We start from the raw sequence: 21,403 nt of genomic DNA, 5'->3' as shown, positions 1-21,403 counted from the left end.
CTCCCCGCTCCCGTCCCGACGAATATTCCAGGCCGGGCCGCGCGGGTGGGCGGCGAGGGGGGAAACCGTAGTGGGGGCTTTCGGACCCGTCTCCTTCTCCGAGCCTTCCACGTCCTTCGCGGGTCGGCGCCGCGCTTCCCTCCCCTCCCCCCCCCCGATTCTCCTTCCTCGCTTTTTCCCCCTTCTCTCCCCTCTCCCCGGGGGCGGCCGCGTTCCCCGCTTCCCCTCCGCCGCCCCCGTGCTCCCCGCAGCGCGGCGGGGGTTCGCGCCGCCCCTCGCGGCCCTCAGCGCCGCCTCCCGCGCGGCTCTCCCTCCTTCCCTCCCCTCCTCCGCTCCTCTCCTCTCCCCAGGTGCCGCCGCTGTCCCCCGCCTCGTTCTGCTCATCTCCGGCCCGGGAGCCGTTGGGGCATGTAGCCCGTGGCGGCGGTGGAGCCGGCCGGGTGCGGGGAGCTCCGTGTCGGAGTCTCTCGGCTCCCTTTAATCATGGCGATTTAAATTTCCCTTTTACTGCCGTAAAATTAACCCCGAGATACGGCGCGGAGCCGTGTAGTATTGCGTGCCGACACTAGGGGTGTCTCCTGCCTGCCGCCGCTGCCAAGAAATCAACGCCCTGTTTTAACAAACACGTATTCTAGCCCAAATTCTCCTCTCCCGGGCTGTGGCAGCGTTCTGGCGTTGCAGTTGCAGGACTGCTGGTGGCTTAAGCTTTTCCATTCTTCCCTCCCCAAGAGCGAGGCCAGCTGTCTGTCACCGCCCCGCAGGGCCCAGCAGCTCAGAAGGGGCTCTTCTCTTGTTTTTAAGCGGGGGTTTGTGTTCTCTGCCTTAAAAACTGAGCTACGTGGCACGCTCATTGAGCTTCAGTGGCTGTTACATGTGAATTTGAAGAAGCGGAGGCTGGGTTTGTTGTCAGCTGTGGCCTAAAACAGTGTGAGTAACGAATGGCTACATGCCCTCCTTGGAAGGCAGAGAAGGAGAATTAGTGAGGTTAGAAGCTTAAAAGAACCAGAGAGTTGAAATTATAAACAATACTGCGGTTGTGGTTCTGCTGATGGTGCTGTGAAGATCCAGGTGAACACTTGCCACCTTCCAGGCACCAGCTGAGCTCATGCTGCCATTTGCTGGGGCTTCTGAGGAAATCTTGCTCTCCAGGACTTGCCTGATGCCAGCATGCATAAAAGGAAAGGAAATGTTATTTGGCAGTGATGCCCATGAGTGTATTAGTAGCCTGTAAGGAATCGGACTTCTGTGTATGATAACTTCCATTTTTTTCCTTTGTTTTGCCTTAAATGAAGCTGCTGTGACATCTCCTGCTGATATTTAATCATACTGCTTATTACTTTGGCTTCTTGAACAGTATCTCTTTTTAATCAATCAACTGCCACGTGCAAATGCTGATGAATGAAAAAGATATTCCAGATGTTACTTTGGTCAGCAAAGGTGCATCTTTGCAAGAACAAGCAATGTGGAGAGCACTGACTGTGACTGCACCAGTATCATTTCTGGTATGATTGTAGATGCCTGGAGAAAATCACGTGAAAACTAAGCAGTTGTCACATCAATGTGTTTTTTAATACTTTTTACCACAGGCATCGTTTTAGTTGCTGTTCTTAGTGTTGTTACCCTGTGGGTATTCTCATTGAAAGCATTTGCTTTAAATAGCAAAACAGGGCAGATCTTGATTCAGTCTTTATTTAATTTCAGTATAGCAATCTTATTTTTGTAGTTCAAAGTTCTTTGCTTTTTCTTCTGTGTTGTTACAGGGCCGGGGGGCTGACGGTTGTAGTGCAGAGCAAAAGGTGAACATGTTCATAGGAGGTAGCTTAAGACATAACATTGACATCTAGTAAGTAAAAGAATGTAGGTCTGGATATTTTGGTATAGCTAGTTCAAAATCCTACCAAGCAGAGAGCAGAGTATGATACTTCCATTACATAACAGTAGAAGTGTTGCTGTATTCTGTCAGAGTTGACTTAGTAAATACTGTTCCTAGAAAAATGTATTATGAGAAGGTAAATAGATAGATGCTAATAAACAATCTTGGGTTTAGTTAGATTTGTTTTGTTGGGGTCACCTGTGTTCAAACAGAGGGGACTTCACAGTGGCCTGTCTGATTGATTCATATATCTAGCTCTTGAGCTTTATGGTTGTAGGACAGAAATATGCAGGAGTCACCCAAATGGTGTTATATAATGCATCTTTCTAGCAAGCTGAGAGAGTCTTTGGGAAATGAAAGGAGCCAGTCTGAATTTGGACACTGCTGTTGCTAGTCTCTGCTTAGAAGTGACTTTCTTCACTTGAGCAGTGTTGGTGCTTCTGGCACTTGAGCATCCTTTCCAGATGAAGCCATTCATTCCCAGGCTGATGTAAAATGGTGTTTCTGAATGACTGAAGCCAAGAACCACCAAAACATTTCTTTCAGAAATAAAAACAAAACAAACACCATGAGGCTGTCTTGAGTGCTTCTGTACTGTTTTTCAGGGAGGTTGCTAAATAAGCCATTAGCTGAAAGAAAAAACAAAACAAGAGTTATTCTGCTACCAAATCACAGTTTGACTGCTGTAATTCTAAACTCTCAGGAAGTCATTTCAGCTTTGCCTGCTGCCTTAGTCCAGGTGATACGGACTGAGAAGTGTTCAGTATTCCCTCACATTACATCTGACAGCAAAATAGAAGTCTGCTGCCAAACAGGAACTAACCAATCTAGGATCCAACATGTAAAAGTGTGTGTAGGTCTTTAGAAAGTAGAGCATTTGGGGTAGGCTTACTTCAGGCATTCTACTTAATATATGATTTTGGTTTAGAAATAAATTTTCAGGTCTATAGTTTTGAAGCCAGTTTGAATATTTAAGTTTACTAAGGTCTGTGATCTACAGAGGAACATGGGGAATGTTGATGAATGAGGAAAGAAACTTTTAAAAACAATTATAATGTTCCATTGATGGAGTAAAGGTGGAATTTTGTGTTTATGCAGTGGAAGATGTGTTTAGGAGGGAGTAAAAACTGAGTCATTTAAGGGAAAATGATGTGTGATGGGAGTGCCTTGGGATCTTTATTTATCTTCCAAGGTATTTGACATAGCCCTGAAAGAGAAGCTTTGAGGGGGTGAGATTAACAACATCTAAATTAGGATTTCTATAGGTATGCTCAAGAAGATGAGGCTGTCCAATTTGCTTAGTGACACTTTTTCCTATTTTTGCACCCTTTTCTTCTTCTAACTTATGTTTTTCTCTTTTCCTAAGCTTGTTTATTCCTACAGAAAGGCCACAAAAGCAGAGGGAGCTGTTTGTTCCCATGCTTCCTATATGTTAGTTCTTTCCCAGAATCACCATCAGGAATAGGGAAGGTGCTCCTGTGGCCCTATCACAGTTAAACTCTGCTTCTGGAGGAGCAAATGGTAAAAGGGTGGGAGAGTAAAGATTGAAGTGATGGGGGAAGAATGATGTAAGGCCTTGGTCTACATCGGGACAGAGGAGTGGAAAGTGCTTGTGCTGTGCAGCTGTATGTTGCAAGAAAATAAATGTCTCATTTTTACTTTCATATTCCTATTAAAACAAGAAGAAAATTCTGACTCCTTACCTCTGTAAATGGTAAAAGTCTTACTGACTGACTTGATTATGTAAATTGCTGCTACATGTTCTTTCTTTCCCCAAAACCATGAGCACTTAGCTTGCTGTGCTGTCATGAGGCTGGTAAATACTGCCCTTGTTCTACCAATGAAAAATTTTGAGATTAGGGAAAACAACTTACCCAAGGCTTTTTGTTCCGTAGAAGTTAACTGGGTGTGATCTGAGAAATACAGAATGTGTTTGTAAATCTGAAAATAAATATTAAGTGTGAATCAGATGAATGCTCACAGTTTTGAGGTCTTGGGGTTAATGGTTTAGTTTGCATGCATCCACCTGGCAGCATGGTGTCTCTTCAGGCACTGGATGGTATGCTGTACCTAAAAAGCTTAGTCGTGCACTGCCTTCTTTCAGCTTCTTTGTAGCACTGTGTAGCACCATTTAGAGAGGCTTCTTTCAGAAATCAGACCTGGGAACTGCCTGCTATATCCAATGAAAGCTATCCAGCAAGAGAGGCTTGGAACTCTCTGTCTTGTCTGTAACTTGGCATTTACAAGCTCTGTTGACACTCTGTTCCACAAGTAATGAAGAAACCCTAATGATATAAATAATACTTAGCTATGTTAAAGAAGTCTTAGAAATCTTTTAGATGCTTTGGATTAAAGGACAGCATTGCTCAGGAAGTGTCAACAAAAATCTTGTCTTCCAAGCTGTAAACGGGTTATGAGAGCTAATAGACTCAGGTGAATGTTTGCGGAGTCTGTGTGGATGGACACTTCTAAGCAAACTGCTAAGGCAAAGAACCGGAACTCCCCCAGTAAGCTGATACTGTGCCTTTAAAAAGCTTCTGTAGTCAGCCTGAAGATCACAAGCACAATTATATCATTACCTAAGTAAGTTAAAGTTGGAAATAAAAATGTATTAAGACATTTGTTGGCTAAAGAACTTCAGCCAGATTTTGGGAGGAAGGGCTGTGATGGGATGCGGTAGGATAAGAGATGGAAAGCCCAGAAATGAAGACCAGGAATATGCTTTTATGAAGAACCCAGCTACCAGCTAGAGAAGTAGAATTCAGCTGTGATTTGCACAAAAATATCATCTTAGTACATTCCCCAACTATTAAAGGTTTAAGGATAGAGTCATAGAATTGCTAAGGTTGGAAAAGACCTATGAGATCATATAGTCCAAATGTCAACCCACCCCCAGCGTGCCCAATAAACCGTGTCCCTCAGTGCCATGTCTGCCCTTTTCTCAACTGCCTGCAGGGATGGTGACTCCACCACCCCCTGGGCAGCCTGTGCCACTGCCTCACCACTCTTTCTGACATGATCTTTTTCCTAATATCCAACCTGAACCTCTTCTGGCACAACTTGAGGCTATCGCCTCCTGTCCTACCCTTACTGTAAGAAGCTTTTTACTTATATCCAATCTAAATCTCCCCTCTTCTAGTTTGAAACCGTTTTCCCAAATTTGATTTACTGCTGAGCCACTGCTTAGCAGGCCTGGTGTCTGAGCGGTGTTGTTGCTACTGAGTCAGTGCTGATAACACTGAAAGAGCACTTGACAGTTTTCACATGTCAAAGCTTGATTGCCTGTAGTTCTGCTAACCTGAAAAAAATCTGTATGAATTAAACAGACTTGATTTCTATATTTGATCTCAGTTTATTATCTTAGCACACTAATCACTGTAGTAAATCAGGATATCTAAATGAAATGGCAGTTCATTACATGTTGTTAAACTGTTTTTTCAGGAGTTGTAAGAAAAGTTCAGGTAGTTTTCCCTGAAGTACTTTGCTCAAAATGTGGTTTGACTCCTTCAGTAATTGTACAGCTGGAGGCATTTGCACAGGCACCACTGCTGTTGTTTTGATGTCAGGCAGTGTACTGAAAAGTCTCGTTAGTGACAAAAAAACATTCATAAAGTATGGAAAGTTAATAACTTTGAATCTTATGTATGAACGTTTGAGTGCAGTTCTAGTGTTGCTAGATCTGAGTTTGTCCAGAATTCAACTGTGAAACGTGCTCTTTTGAGAGGCCTGAGATAGCTAGAAGGTTACATTTCCTTTGCTGATGAGAAAACAAAGAGTCATGTGAGAGGAAGGGCCTAAAATTGACAGGAAGTAGAAGATGATGGTTTTTAATCCATAGGTGTTGTATGTAATAACAAAGTGCTGGAATGTTCCGTAATAGGATGCAGAGTAGATAAGGATTCCCAAAGAATTGAGAAAAGTTGATTTGAGTGACAGGTGAAGGGATTTTTAACAGCAGTTTTCTTGTGGATTATTTCTCAGGGGTGTCATTTAGCATCTGTGCTGTTGTTTTGTCAAGTCAATGAACCCATGTTTCCCAGCATCTCTCAAAACAGCACTAAAAATACTCATCTTAAAATTGCATTTGATTTACAGACTGGTGTACAAATGTATGTGTATCATATGCCTCTGAGTTTGCAAGCTGTAAACTTCAGAAAGCTTAGCCTATGAGAAGGTGAGGTGGGAAGCTGCAGAAAGGCAGCAGTAGCCTGTGGGCTGTGGGTAGATTGTGTATGCAGGCACAGTTGTGTCAAAGCCTTTGGTGGATGGGTGCAGTGACTGGGGCTGTGCCTTGAAGTGGGATGACTGGATTCTGGGTTGTGAGCCTCCAGAGCAGCTGGAATTCCCTGGGGCTGTGCAGGGGTGCAGCTACTGGGCTTATTTTGGGAGGCTGTGGACCCTGTCAATAGCAGTAATTCTTTCAATGCTGCTTTGTGTGTACTGTCAGGCTTGCTTTTATGTACATTTAATGTAAATTTACTGCTCTTCTTGGGCCAGTTGATTTTAACCTTATTGCTAATTAGAACAATTAATAAGCTTTGATTTCTGAAAGGATGAAGAGGAATTTGTTCTTCAGCACGTGCTATGAATCTTACAAAAAATGCAAGCCAGAGTAAGTTAGATTTTGGATAGTTGTTCAAATATCTGATATCTGTTACTGTCTAAAAACTACCAAAACTGGGTTTGAATTTTAATTCTATCTTTTGAGTATCCTCCCTCTATAAACTTGTAGTAAAAATGCTACATGTCTGTATTGGCTACTGAGTGCTAAATATTTGCACCTAAACTACTGCTTTCAATTGCATTTGTCTATGTCACATAACCAACTCCTGGGTGGGTGTCACCTCACCACCGAGATGTGGAAGAAGTCAGCATTTCCTCTGTCATACAAGTCGTATGAAGAAAACTGTTCAAGGCTTTGCAATATTTCTTAGCAGTAAGAAGGCGAATTGAAAGCAGCGTGGCATTTTTGTGTTTTGCTGTTTGTCAGTTTGCATTCCTCTGATGTGAAAGTCTGTGATCATAACTGGAAGGCTTTGGAAGCTTGCATGGCATCATCTTCACCAGTAGCAGTGTTAGAAATTTGGACTGTCCCTTTAGAATTGTAATGCCCAAGATACCTTTTAATGTATTATAAAATTATTGGTATTTTAATTAAAATGGGTGTGTTTTGGATAGCTGTGTTGGAAGGGCCTGTTTTCAAACCATGACTCATCTTTCTTCTTGACTGAATAAATTCTTCACACATCCCTCGGTGTCATAAACCAAACCAGAGCTTGTTAAAATGTCTCAATATCTGTCAGCTGTAAGTTCTGATTAAATTATTTTCGTTTTTGGGGAAAAGAGGAGCTGAGTATTAAGATTAATATCAACTATTAGACATGGTTAAGAATACCAGAGTACAATATCTATTTTTCAGATTCTGTATCTATGCAACCACTTCCCTTCAGCACAGCCTGCCTCTTCCTTAGCTTTGCACATCCTGTCCAGTTTAGCATCTTTGGCTCCTTCAGTTTTTGTTCTTGTCAGTTCATGACATCGAGTCCCATTTTTTAACAACTGTCTCAGTTTCTAGATGCGTGTCCTTGACACAGTTCTTTGTAACATTTTCAGGCCTTTTTGTGATAGATCACGAGGGAAGTTCTATTTGTTACCTACTTTTCTTTATGATCTTTTTTGAAGTGCTCTTTCCATTCTGGCTCTAGTTGCTGGCCAGCCGTAAGACTCTTATCTCCCTTCTCTTAAATTCAGACTTCCCTTTTTTGCACTAAGTGGTATCAAACTCTTTATAAGCTGCTTACATGAGGAGGAGGAGCTGGTGACAGCATCTATTCATGCGACTTGTTTCAGTGCTCTTCCAGTACTCTATACTCAAGTAAGTACTGTGCATTGACCTGTGTGACTTTCTTGAAACTTAGACTGTGTGAATTGATGATACTCCCCAATTGACACTTAAACTTCTCCACTAAAGGACATTTGACTCTTTTGAACTGTCACTGTTGACTGCATCAGCTTTCTTTTCCTGCTAGGCCATTTCAGATCCATTTAAAAATATCCATGCAACTGTTCCTATAGCCTTAACCTTTGTGATGAGCACACTGCTGAATAATCTGTTAAAATCTAGCAACTTAGGAGAATCAGTTGGTAGAGGGAGATGCACTGGTCACATTGCTTTGAGTGTTCCTAACCTTTAGAAGGTAATTACAGTCAACTGTAATACATAATAATAGTATTTATACTAATTGATACTATTACATGATGTAGTACACAATGTTATCTTGATTTCTTGTAATATAGAATGTGTCTTTGCTACTTCTTTTTCCTTTCCAAATACTTCCTGCAACAGGACAGTGAATGTTGTCTAACCCATCTTCCCCCCATAAAGCAGCTGTGGTGACTGTTTTTCTGGTACTAATCTTCTGTTCTTCACTTGCACAGTTCAATTAACTGTTTATGGTAAGGGAAATTTACCAGATAATTCTGGAGCAAATAGATTAGTTTATATTTTCCTTTGCTGTTAGATGATGACGGGCTCTGTTTGATTTCCAGCTGGGTTCTCATCTGTTATATTTGCCTGAATCTAATACATACCTCAGATACATCTGTATGTTCCTATGCAGGCCTTGTTGCCTTTTCATGCTGAAGTTAGGAAAAGATTTGTTTTTCCTACTGGGTGTTGCCTGACTGCTATTGCTCATTTGGTGCTTTTGGAAAACCCTCTGCAAAGAGATGTAGTATTTCTCCTTTCTAATGCTAGCAGCTTTGGTATTAGCTGTGTGAAACTGATCTAGTGATTATCAGTTTTCTTGCTGCCTGTTCTCTCTTTCAGTGCTATATCTGATTTTGGTGCAAGCAAACTAAGGAAGTTCAGAGGCTTCAGAAGGCAGCCACTGTTAGCTTTGCTCACTTTTGTATTGTCACAGCTCATGCTTTGAAGAGACAGGGTTCTTCATTCTACAGGTAATGCAAATGCTTACCTTTAAGTTTTTTCCAAAATGTTTCAGAAATCAATTTAAATTTCCAAGCAGAGTAACAAGTAATCATAATTTCCATAACACGCTAAAGCATATTTACATGCATTGCAGTGAGAAGACAAACTATCTTTACACCCCTCTGGGCTCAGTGACAATAGTGTTTGGCTGGAAGCACTATAGAGAATATATATGCATTATTTTTTTATTTTAACTTTGGAGGGATGCATTGCAATAAATTGAGTTCCTGCTCAGTTGCTCAGGAGAGCTCTTTGCTGAAGCTCCCTCATTTATCCTGTTTTTATGGTATCTGGAAGTGCCGGTGATTAAATTGGCATACTTGAAAGCAGCCTTGTGAGAGTTTCTATGTAGAGCAAATCAGAGTTCAGTATGGCTGTAGGTCAAATGAATATCTTTTAATAAAGTAACTCTTCCTATTTTTATGTAGGTCAGCCAAGGGTTAGTTCTCAGTTTGGTTGGACTGCTGTTCCATGGCTTTGTATTGGCGTGGAAGCTTTGAACACTGTTTTCTGAGCACTTCAGACAAAAACTTCTACCTCCAATTTGTTGCAGAGAAAGGGAGAAGCCAAGGGAGCCTTGAGAGCCTGCTCAGTATTTTACTGGTAAAACTGGTGGTTTGACTCATGGTAGTTTCGTGTTTCATCATTTGACAGCCTGTGAGATGTTAGATAGTGGCTTAAGCATGAACTGTCTGTCCTAAGTTCTCCTAGATTTTTGGTGATGCTTGCATGCGTTGCCTTAATGCTGGATGAGGTTTGGTTTTCTTTGCTCTTTGGATTTGGAAAAATAAAGCAATCTGTAGTTGCTTTTCTTTCACACAGCCACACACTGCTTCCAGTTGCTTGGGTTTTTAATGCTGATATTTATCAGTGAAAAGAGAACATTCCTGATTATTGATCAGCCTTAAGCAAAAGATTTTAAATGGCTGTTATTGCCAATTTGTATCCCCTAATGTCTCTAAGATCAGTGTAATATGTTTGGGGTTTTTTTGTTTCTTTTTTCAGTTCTCCCCTCAAGTGCAAGTTGTTCTTGCTGTGCAAGGAATTCTTGATCTGTTGGATGCCTTGCTCTCATTTCTTTAAGATGCTGATCCTTAACTCTGATAATGTAATACCATAGTTGTTGGTTACAATCTTCAATCATGCTTTCTACTTTTTCTGCATAGGAAAAAGATTATTGGCTTCCTTGAGATGCTCTATAAAACTTTTCAACTCCACTTTTGTTATTCAGAAAGGTCAGTGGAGTTTTTAAGCTTACATCACCTGTATGTCTGGTAGCTGGGTTTGTACTTGGGCTACTGATCAGGCAGCACAGTGTTGTTCTTGTTGTCACTAGCATATGGCACAAGGTGTCTGTCCATGTTAAGGCAGTGCTTTGGGGTGGCTTGGTTAGGCAGCTCATTGCGTTCATCTTGTGAGTCCCCAGAGAAGTCTGCTGTGGTCTCCTCTTTAGCCAGGGACACCGAATGAACTTCACAGAAGAGCTTTGTGTGCTTGTTTTCTCTGCAGTAATATTCCTGAACAGGCAGGACTGTTAATGCTGTTCTGTCACAACAGGTTTGCTGTTTCTGACCATCTCTCTTAGAGCTACCGAGAATGTCTGAGTAAGGCTTATGCAATTGTAGTGGGGGCTGGGATGCTATCTTGATGCTGTCTTTTTTTGGTCTGTGTCTTAAGACTTTACTTTGAAGAGTGAAGACTTTACTTTAAAGAGTGATCGATGCCAGGTTTCTGAACGTGCAGTAACCTAGAATATTGCTTGAGAGTACAGACCCCCAACAGTTTTACAGATAGCACAAATTTGATTTATGTGGTTTGAAAACAGAGATTGTTCCTTGTGAAAAATCATTTCACTTGAGACCACATCTTACTTGTCACTGGGAATTACCTCTATTTGCCAAGAGTTTTCAGGCCTTCTAATGGCTTAAATAGTTGTGAAGAGCCAGTGACAACATGGCACATACCTGATAAGTTCTTCCATATTTTGGGCTTGAACTTGTGTGCCTGGAAGTTCTCTGCTGTTGCCAGTTACACTAGTAAACCAAGTAAGAGGTTTTATGGGTGAAACCAGTGTGTGAATGTAAATGGAGCAATTAAATTACTGCCTTGTAAATTTTTTGTGACTTATCTTGAAGGTACAGAGAACCATCTTGGCTTCCTAACGTGTGCTCACTTGCATGAGAACTTCAGTGCATTGCTGACAGAACCTTAATCTACAAAAGTTACTTCAGCATCTTTCTGAGAAACTGTCCCGTCCTTGGCTTTTGGAGAGTCATTATTCATTTATGCTTGGCAAATTATAGCACTCGGGGAATTTTCAATACTCATGCAAGCTTTAGAAATGCCAGCTCTGCAGCGATTGCGTAGATAGGGTTGTGTCCTCCCAGCAGCCGTAGCTGGGATCTGCCAAAAGTGAAGTCGGCCCATGGCTCACAGGGAATGGTGCCTTAGCTCCCAAAGTTACCACATCTGTTCCTGACACTGTTGTCTCTGAAGTTTTATTTGCAGGTTGCAGTATTTACGCAGGTTTTGGCAGTGATGTCTTGCTATTTCTTATGGAAGTTTGTGGTTTTTCATGCATATGAGTGCAGATAATAAGGATTATTTATTTCTTTTCTGAACATGGTACAATCTTGCCTCTTCCTCACCTTGTTTTAAAGACTGCGCTGTGTTTGTCTCCAGTGCTGCTAAATATCTCTCTACTTGACATCTTACAAGTACTGTCAGGGAATTCATCAAATGAGACAGTAAACTTGAATATTCAAAACACATTACAGATACAACAATCAAGTTACAGTAGGTTCAAAGCAACCCAATTATCCTTTCTGCTTTTATACCATGTCCAACCTGCCAAAGGTGCCTTGGGGAGTAGGCACCTATCCCATGCATGGTGTTGGTGATGCTAACTGTACCCTTGGACTTCATGGCTCCTTTTCACACACAGACATGGCAAAAGGACTTTGCAGTAAAGCTGTTTTCTGTCTCTATTCTTCCTACTTTGCAAACTGTTCCCTGGTATTTCTCATGTCCTTAGGAATTGGTCTATCTCAGGTAATGGCTTTTTTCTTGCAGACACCTTTAGTTTATCTGCAGCTGAGCAAATGCACTGTGGTGTGTGTATGGTACAGACTTGTGATTAAATCACGTACTTCATTTTACCTTCAAGATCATGAAACCTTTTATTTCTTCTGAAAGCTCTACAGTTGTAACTGATTTCAGATTGGAAAGGCTATGGCATCAATTCATACAAATACGCATCACAGTTGCTGTCACAACTGGGCAGATTTTACAGCGTTGATCTTTGATCCTCAATGCTTCAAAACATTAAAATCTAAAACAAGTGGTTTTGTTCCGTTTGAGTACATGCACTTTTATTTCTGCCTTTCCTGTGATAGTAATTAAGTCAAAGGGCACACTGAAGATACTGAATTTTTATAACCGTGCCCCTGTTTCCTTTAGCTTTCCTGTCTGATAGAGGTTTTGGCAAGAGTAACTTTCTCTGATTTCACTTCTTGCTTCATTGGCTTAGGGCTTCCCTATGATATCCTAGAATAGATATTTGACTGTGATGGCCTTAAGCCATTAATAACTCATTTTGGAGGAGACCCCTGAACAGCGTAGGCTTTAAATAAAGCATAGCCCAAGTGACTGGCCTGCTGCCAGCCAGAGGACAAGTGGCTTCCCTTGAAATGCCTGACAGAGCTCGGGCACAGCCCTGACTGCATTAGGTGGTGACTAAGGAGGGCTGGGCAGGCTCTGCCAGAGACATGTGCAGCCTTCCTCACCTCCTGCACCTTGGGCTGAGGGGCCATGTGGTTCAGCCTGGTACTGACCAGGGCAGACGCTTCTCAGGACTCATCACTTTTTCTGCTTCCAACAGATCTAATAAACATATCCAAAATACCTTTTTCATAATATGTCTTTTTAAATGTGTCAGAGTGAGCTCAGACACTTTTTGCATACTTGCAAAGAACAACAATGCCAGGATTCTGTAACTGCTTTAGCCTGACTTGATCCCTGCAGTAATCCCCAATCCGGCAATCCCCTTTGCCTTGCTTCATTATCTCTGATGTCTGCAATTTAAATGTCATGCTCAAGAATTAGATATTTATCATTTTTGAGTTCCTTCAGTACTGAAGGACATCGAGTGCTCTCTTCAGAGGCAGGATTAATGAATGGAGGCTATTTTACAAACAACAGATTTACAGTTCGAAATCTTCCAGAGGTAAGTTGAAACAAGCTGCATCTTTTCCTGCCAGTGTGCTTTTTTGACTACAAAGTGTTTGTAGACTTTCTTGACACTTGCTCTTGGTTAGCACTAGCATGAGCTGTAAGGCCTGTCCCTTGCAAGCAGTCTTCCCCTTTGAGTTAAGAGGATGAAAACTAAGCACAGAAAGTTCAGTGGCTTTTCTCAATTCTGATAAACCTTCCAAGCAGCTGAAATGAAAGTGTTGGGTCAAGTAATAACATGGCTATGAGAAATGATGGCTTACACTTGCTGGATGTACAGTTGGCCACAGCTTATGCTGAAGTCCTAGAATCAAGATTGTAGCAAAATATGGTGGTGGAATGGAAGAGTGTAGTGTAACTTTTTTCTTCTTTTTATAACATTTTATTTTCAAATGGAACTAGTATTTCATATGACAAAACCTCTCGATTATATCCATCTCTTGTAGACTGGGGGACGGAAAAGGTTGTTAGATTCTAAAGCACTGGATTGGTGAGTTAATATCTGAGCCATTGGAAACATTTATCAGCATTTTCCATAACTGTAGAGTCAGCATCTGAACATTTGTGTTAGTTGAATAAAAAGCGAAGGAGAACATACTGCCTTTACCTCAGCAGGTTTAAAGTGAAAACATTAGCTCTTTTTTGCATTAAGATGGAAGAACAACATGATAGCAGTTCTTGCTTTGTTTTTCTTTATTGTGGGATGCGTGTGGCTTAGTGTCCTCAACGTGAGAAGCTTCAAGAACTTGTGCTGCAGCTGAGTCAAAGAAGTTAAAATTGATAGAGAAATTCCTAAACAAAATAACTCTTGTAGTAGAATAAGATACAGAATACAGAATGCCTTTCTGTAACTTTTTCTTCTTCATGGACTTCTCCTAGTGACCCGCACTCATAATTTGGAAAACAAATGTATTGTAAAAGCAGTAACTTAAAAGCAAGTCACTGCTAAAGTCTAATCTTTGTGTTTTAATGCTTAGGATACATCCTAAAATTAGGTTTTAAATCCATTCCTGGTCTCTGTATACCTAGAAAACTGACATAACATCTCATAGGATGTGCTAACTAAATACCAAGGTTTACAGTCAAAACATGAACATCGTAGTTGATTTCTGTAGATGCTGTTTATGTTCAAAGGTCCAGGAGAAAAATATCTCCAGTTGCTGGAATTTGCACCTCATTTCTGCTTGAGTAAAGAAGAAAGGAACAAATGGTTCACGGTCCCATAAAAATCCCGTTTGTTTTGCTAACGTAATCTTACAAGATTTATTTGAGAAATATTCCATTCTGTTTCTTTCATGACTGCAGTTCTGTAAATTCAAGATTTAATGGCAACTCCAGATGTTGGAATTTTGTGAATAATATTTTTTTCAATTTTAGTGGAAACTTTATCCAGAGAAGAGCAAGAGAGCGTAATTTTTAAGTAGCAGCTGAATGCCTCAGCCCTTTACTGGAGTCTGTGCTAGTAACCTGGTACCGTTACTGCTGCTTTTATGGCTTTCTTCCTCGACCCTTCCTCTTGCCCCTCAAGTTTTTCTGTAGTTCCTTGGATACCTTTTGAGAATTTGTTGCTTGTGCTTCCTTGCTGTTTCGTTCCTGCTGTTGCTTACATGGATAACACTGAAGTGTAACGTGGAGATCAGATTTGACATCCAAACTGCACAAGATAAATGAGGTGGTTCCCAGATTTCAGATGCTGTATTGGAATTTTGGACAGACAGGATGATGGTCATGAATATATACAGCTATATATGAATGAGTGGGACACAAGCAGAGCTGAAGCTCTAAAAATACTAATTCATATGATGGCTCAGTAGGCTCAATGATCTTCTGAGTTGGATTCAGCTTGGAAGTAATGCACCTTAAACTTAGGTTGTACCCTCTTAGTTCTTTCTGTGGTCAGACTCTTTGAAATGCGGCTGAAAACTTGGGCTAGACACTGCAGCAATTGAGTTGCTCCAACTTCTGTGCGCCTCGTTGAGCCATCTGAGTTCTTGGCTTCACTTAATCCTTTAGAATCACAGCATCTAACTGACATGAGGGTGGTTGTGAGGACATCGGGGTGGATTTATTTCACTGTGGGAGAAGTTTTGTGCTGGACAGCCTCAATTCTGAGGAGTGAGTGTTTGGGGAGTTGCAGTGGGTGTTGGGTATACATCTGTGGGAAGCAAGTCCTTTCTATTTACTCAAAGCAAGTACTGTGAAGCAGTGCAAGAAGTTAACTTCTACATTTTGGCAGTTAGTCTGCACTATTATCAGCTCTTAATTTTAGTTTAGTCATTGTTTGCTGGTAACTATGCTGTGATATCCTTAAATAGAATTCTTTCCTTAGTGGCTGCAATGAAAAGCTTAAAAGCAGCCTGATTGCCCTTTGAGTTAAACACAAATGCTGTATTGCTAGTGATCTTATCTACAGTGACATCTTCACAAGTTTGCTTGTCATCATCAGTGAGGTGCTTTGTTTCAGTTCATTGACCTTCATGGTATTACAGGCTGCTCTCTGGCTGTGACTCTACTTTTCTGGATTGAAGAATTTGTTTTAAAACCAACAACAAGGAAAACAAACAAAAAAGCAAACAAAGAAAAACCTTGCAAGCCTTATGAGTTTGATTTCAAACAGCATATTCATGGTGCTTCTTGATCAGCACGGCTGGAGATGTTCTTGCTGCTTTTTTTCCAGTGGTGTGTCATTCCTGCATGACTTGCTTCAAGCCATATTTGTTGTGGTATCTACAGAAACTTTGGGCAGGTCTTTTATCTGTGCTCTGGTAAACTCCTTGTAGGTTTTAATTGCACCAGTAAGTCACGTATTAAAAGTACAAATTACAGTTGGTGAGATATTGGAATTTGTTTTTGACCATGCATTCAGAGAGTTGAGTATTAATGTGGCTCAAAGCCTCCTGGCTTTGCTCTGAAACCTGTGTAAACAAATGTTTAAGCAACTATGGATGTGTCTGTGTGGCATGTTCTATTTATGCAGAAGTTTTTGCAGCCTTCATAATAAATACTGTCCATAATTTAGCTTGCCAATTTCCCTGTTAATGAAGAATATGGAATGAACCTACAGAACAGCCAAAGCTCTCATAACTCATTAGTGATCACTTACCAAAACAAACAAGCAAAAAAGCCCAACACCAAGCTGACAGTTCTTCAGTGTTAAACCTTTGGAAGCAGCAATGCATGGAAAACAAGATGTAAGGAAGAATTGTCTGCAGCAGGTAATTTTACTAATTGCTAACTTTGGTGCTATGAAGAATGAGATAGAAACATTTTGCATGTTTGTGGAGGCTTTTTAAATGCTCACTGCAAGACTGCTGTCTTACCTTAGAACATTCTTGTCCTTCTCTAGTTTGAGAAATGAATAGAAAACAGCTTTCTGTGTAGTTTGAGACTTGCAGTTGATTAATCTCTAATTCTGGCCCCCAACTGGCATACTCTGGTTAACTGCTTCACTTGCACGTGGGTTTGTTCCTGTAGTGATTTACAAAGTGCAGGAACAAATGCAGTAGGTGCACTGTATGTCACGTTGACAGTGCCTCATGATGTGCCCGTGCATCAAACACAAATGCAGAAACACTGCTGATGTTGCCTTTCTGGGGGAGGCTTTGGTACGTCGGAGTAGTAGCCAACTTCAGTATCAAGGCAGCGTGCACTTCTTAAGGCCATTTACAACAAGGATGAAGGATTTTGTTTGTACTTGCTGCAGAAGTTGTAGCAAATGCCAGACAAATATTCCTGTATGTACTTAACTCATTTTAAGAGCCTGCTCTTGGCACTGAATTAATCCACTGTCTGGTTGTGGAAATAAATAAAAAGCTTTGAGACAATCAAACTTTCATCTGCTCTAGGTGTAGTCACTCATGTATAACCTTTTGAGGACTAATTTGTGATGAGGCCTAAGCCGACATTTAAACACATTCAGGTCTGCTTTTCTCAGAGCAGAAAACTACCTGAAGGCTGATGCTTAGATCTAAGCCTCTAACAGCTTATGAAGAGATATGCTGATAAGTAACATACCTTAGCAAAATATACCTTCTAGATCTCTTTTACTATATGTAGAACAGCTTTGCAGTTTAATGTCTTACTGTATGCAAGCTTTTTTGTATAAATAACTGCAGCTATGAAGTTCAGATTTTTTAATTTATGTGCAGTTTTCATTTTGTTTTTTCCTGTGCAGAGCTCTCAGTAAGGGGAGACTTGTCAAGATAGTTGCCTTTAGCCAGCCTGTTGTGTGTGAGCATGTACAGCACTGATCTCAAGCAGAAAGACTGAACAGTATTTGAAGTAACTGCTGAAGAAAGAAACCAAAACACGCTTTTTAATGGGTAACCTACAGAAGAAGATAAGACTAAAAGCCATTAATAGGTTATCCCTAACCAGTAAAAAGGCACAGCTGCTGAAAGGAGGAAGATCAGTGAAGATTGTAATTACGAACAACGCTTTGTTAAAGGAGCAAGCTACTTGCCATGCAAACTTCTGAAATGACTGTTGTGGCGTATTTTATCTCAAGTGAACTGATGTTTCTTCAGCATTCAGAATTTGGTTAGCCTTCTGTTATTAGACTCTGCACCATTCCTTCATTGGTAATTATTTCAGTCTAAAAGTCATGATCTTACTGCTGATTAACCAGGAAGTAACTTGTAGGGATCTTAGAGCACTGAAGAAAATCTCAGGACCGTTAAAGAAGATAAGGCTATTCAAAATACCACTTATGTTTCAGCTGCTTGTTTTCAATCACATAACTCAAAAGAAAAGAGTTGAATCCCAGCAGTACAGTAGCAATACCCAGATGCAGCTGAGAAAAGCATGTTTTATACTGGGTGTAAGTGCCAAATAAATACGCTGCGGAGTGCTGATGTTACACAGGCTGCATTTCTTCAAGAAGCCATGTCACTCATTCCTGAAGATGCTAATGTGGTGTACGTGAGAGGCTACTCACTTGTGTGAGGCATGCTAAATGTGGATCTGGCAGGAAATGCTCATATTATAATGATTTTTTTCAAAGTTGGCAATCTTAAAGCTTTGTCAGAACGTTGTTTCTCTGCACACATGTAAGTCATCTCTGCATCAGAGATGAAATATCATAGAATCATAGAATGGCCTGGGTTGAAAAGGACCACAGTGCTCATCCAGTTTTAACCCTCTGCTATGTGCAGGGTCTCCAACCAGCAGCCCAGGCTGCCCAGAGCCACATCCAGCCTGGCCTTGAATGCCTGCAGGGATGGGGCATCCACAGCCTCCTTGGGCAACCTGTTCCAGTGCCTCACCACCCTCTGTGTGAAAAACTTCCTCCTCATATCCAACCTTTCCTTTTTGTAACTGAGTACCATTATTTTAAAACTATAAACTCAATGTTTATTCCTTTGAATAAGGTTTATAATTAAAATTCTTGGGTGATAACTGTCATGTTAATACATGCAATCAGAGTGATACTTTCCAACACAGTTCCCAGTACTACCTGATGTTAAATCTTTTTGCACTGAAACTGTCCCTGTGACAGTATGCACCCAGTCTTTTCTTAAAAGGTTTATTTGATCCTTTGTGAAAAATGCCAGCTCCCAATACCAAATCATTAAACCTCCATCTATGAGGTACAAGTCTTTGAGATGTGGGAACACATTTGTGTATACCCAGGTCATAGGTGTGCAAACAGAAGTCTAAACCTTGTTATGAGTAGGGCATGAGTAGCTCACACCTTTCTTCTTGCCAAAAAGAGAAATGAAAGATGAAGAAAATGCTCTAGAAAGTCCTGAGGAAATGAACGCTCAGCCCATCCAAAACAGGTAACTGCTTGTTTAAATACCCCATTTAAGTATAACTTAACAAATACTGAATAGACAGTAACTCTTATGCTGTCACGTATTAGATTTTCTTGGGTTTTTTTTGCAGGGATTGCTGCTCCAGTCCTGAATAGGTAAGTATTCCTAGCATTTCTCATTAGCATTAACAGTTGTACAATCAATGAATATACAGATGGTATCTTATATCTAGGAGTTTGGCTGATGTAGTTATTATACTAGAGTAGGAAAGAAGGACATTCACCCTATCCTGGGCTCGCATGATAAACTCCAGTGGAGTGGATCTCCAGAAGAGATCCTTCCTCACTGGCAGTCAGCTCTTAAATAGGTCTAGGAGAGGTGCAGCCAGGCTCTACCCCTTCCTGCAGCACAGCTGAATTGCCTTCACCTGTGCTTTGTGGCTCATTGCTCACCTCAGGTGATCAATCAGAGGTTCAGGCCATGATTCAGCCCCATACAACATTTCACAGAAAAGCTAAGCTGAAGTTTATTCACTTTTTCTTCTACTCTCCAAATATTTTTGTGGACAGCTTCACATAGCTTAGTAATGGCTTAGCATTGTGCATATCTAGATGCTCAGTAAGAGTGTTGATAAATGTTGCACTTAGTTCATTAACTGAAGAAAATTATTCCTGTTTCCTTGACAATTTTTAGAAGCATTTTATGCTGCTTTAGCTAGATTGAATTCAGTGGCCTGTGTTAGAAATCAGCTTTGTCCCACCATCTCACCAAGTACATAAGAGCTGAGAATGGTCTTTTAATACAGTTTTAATTGTATATTTGTTTGTGTATAAGTGCACTGGTTTTAATTCAACTTTCTCCTTTAATTTGCAGCTTTCCAGCCTGATGTTTTTCTTGCCTCTTCATGACGTCGTGTCTTAAGAGCAGCCTACCTGGATCCCCTGGTTCCTGTTTCTTCCTGTTTCAAAATTCTGCTCTCCCCACGTTTTACATCCCATACCTTATGCCATATACACACACTGGGCTTGTGCTGCTTTTTTAAGTCTTCACTGTTTTTTCTGAGACTTTGGTTGGGTTCCATCCAAGATTCTCCACTTGACACTGTTCTCCTCAATCCCCAGCCACAGTGAAGGTTTCTCCTGTTGAATATGTCAGTCATGGTTTTTAGGCTTCAGGGAGACTGTCTGTTTTTTTTTTTTTCTGCTATTTGACTCATTGTAAGCAGAGTTTGAGGAAGAAGTTACAGTTCTTTTTGTTGCTCTTCTCATAAAGCAAGTGTGGTAAAAGAGAACTTGTGGGTTGTTGGCAGGGGGGAGCTGATAAGAATCGTGAACATATTTATCTTCTGCGTGTAAAGAAGAAAGCAAACCAAACACACACACACACACACACCCCAACACTTCTCAGATGTGCTTAAATTCATGAGATGTTTGTTCTGCCCCTTTCTATCCTTATTAGGAAATGCAGTCGCATGCTTCCAGGCTAAATGTCCTTCTTTTTTCTTCTGTCAAGTGATTTCTATTTGTGTGCAATTTGCATAATTCTGAGGACTTTTTCTGTGCCAGTGCTCAGCTGTGGAATCCCTTACGCCTCACACCATAAGAGGACCTCTTATGAACAGAACATGTTACAGACTCAACCATGGTTTTTCTTCTGTAAAACACTCACAGATATCTTTGAGGAGGTTTGGTTGTGAATGTCTTCAGTTGTCTGGTCACTTCTTTGCTAACTGAATCTAAATAAATCCAAAGTGTTTGTGTGTGTGTTGCCCTCTGGTTGAAGTAGGGCATTTGAGGAATAATACCAGCTTTCGTTTCTAGTCTTTGGAGTTCATGTTGTAGCAGTTGCAGATCTCCCTTAAGTTCCACATGTGTCTGTATGGTTTGTGTGAGTTCAAAGACTGCACCCTCATAGCTGCTGTTTCCCTTGCTGTGGTTACTGGGATGCAACATGGATTTAAAATCATAACTTCTCGTTCAGCTACAATGCAGGAGCATATTAAGACAGCACTTTGAGCTACGGTGTGAATTTCTGGATGTGTAAACCACTCTTTCCTATCGTTCTTCCTGTGTGAAACCTTTGGGGAATGGGAGAACATGCTGGGGTTTTCTTTGTTTGTTAAGTAAAGTTTTGTATGGTGAATCTTAAGGATATGTCCTCGCTTTTAAAATAAAATGGTAAAGCAGCTTGTGTGCATGTGTGAAGTCTTGAAATTAACTGAAATCCTATCTTACCTTGAAGCATTTGTGTAATTTATAAATACTTGGTGACTTCTGTTTTTGTTTTTGCAATACTGGATTGATGTTACGAATCCATATCATGTGGCTGCCTGATATTTCCATGGGAATTCTCATCAGAGGAGACCTCTCAGTGGTTTTATATTACTTTGTGTACTTCTGTAACAGAACTTTCCAAGTAAAATACTGTAGTAGGTTGTTGGGTAATGAAATTACTGGATACATTGTATTGTTTGAGATCTTTACAATGCTGAAACTTAAAATAATTGCTGTGAGTTAGCCTGGGAATAATTGCCTTTGTTGTTTTTTTGTGTTG

At 40.8% G+C, this 21,403-nt stretch overlaps 1 protein-coding gene and 1 long non-coding RNA gene across 2 annotated transcripts in view; both read left to right on the top strand.

Moving 5' to 3' along the window:
- The window catches only part of PPP3R1 (protein phosphatase 3 regulatory subunit B, alpha), a 32,717-nt gene that overhangs the window by 194 nt on the left and 11,120 nt on the right, over nucleotides 1-21,403 (top strand). The window lies entirely within an intron of this gene.
- Nucleotides 2-21,400, top strand: LOC125690059 (uncharacterized). Its single transcript, XR_007375485.1, has 3 exons — nucleotides 2-18,874; nucleotides 18,981-19,005; nucleotides 19,724-21,400. It is a non-coding gene; the product is annotated as an uncharacterized LOC125690059 (long non-coding RNA).

Source organism: Lagopus muta, chromosome 2 (genome assembly GCF_023343835.1).
Source record: "Lagopus muta isolate bLagMut1 chromosome 2, bLagMut1 primary, whole genome shotgun sequence".
In the NCBI taxonomy this organism is placed as follows: Eukaryota; Metazoa; Chordata; class Aves; order Galliformes; family Phasianidae; genus Lagopus; species Lagopus muta.
Note: the sequence above shows the minus strand (reverse complement) of the source record. Positions and strands in the feature narration are given on the sequence as shown.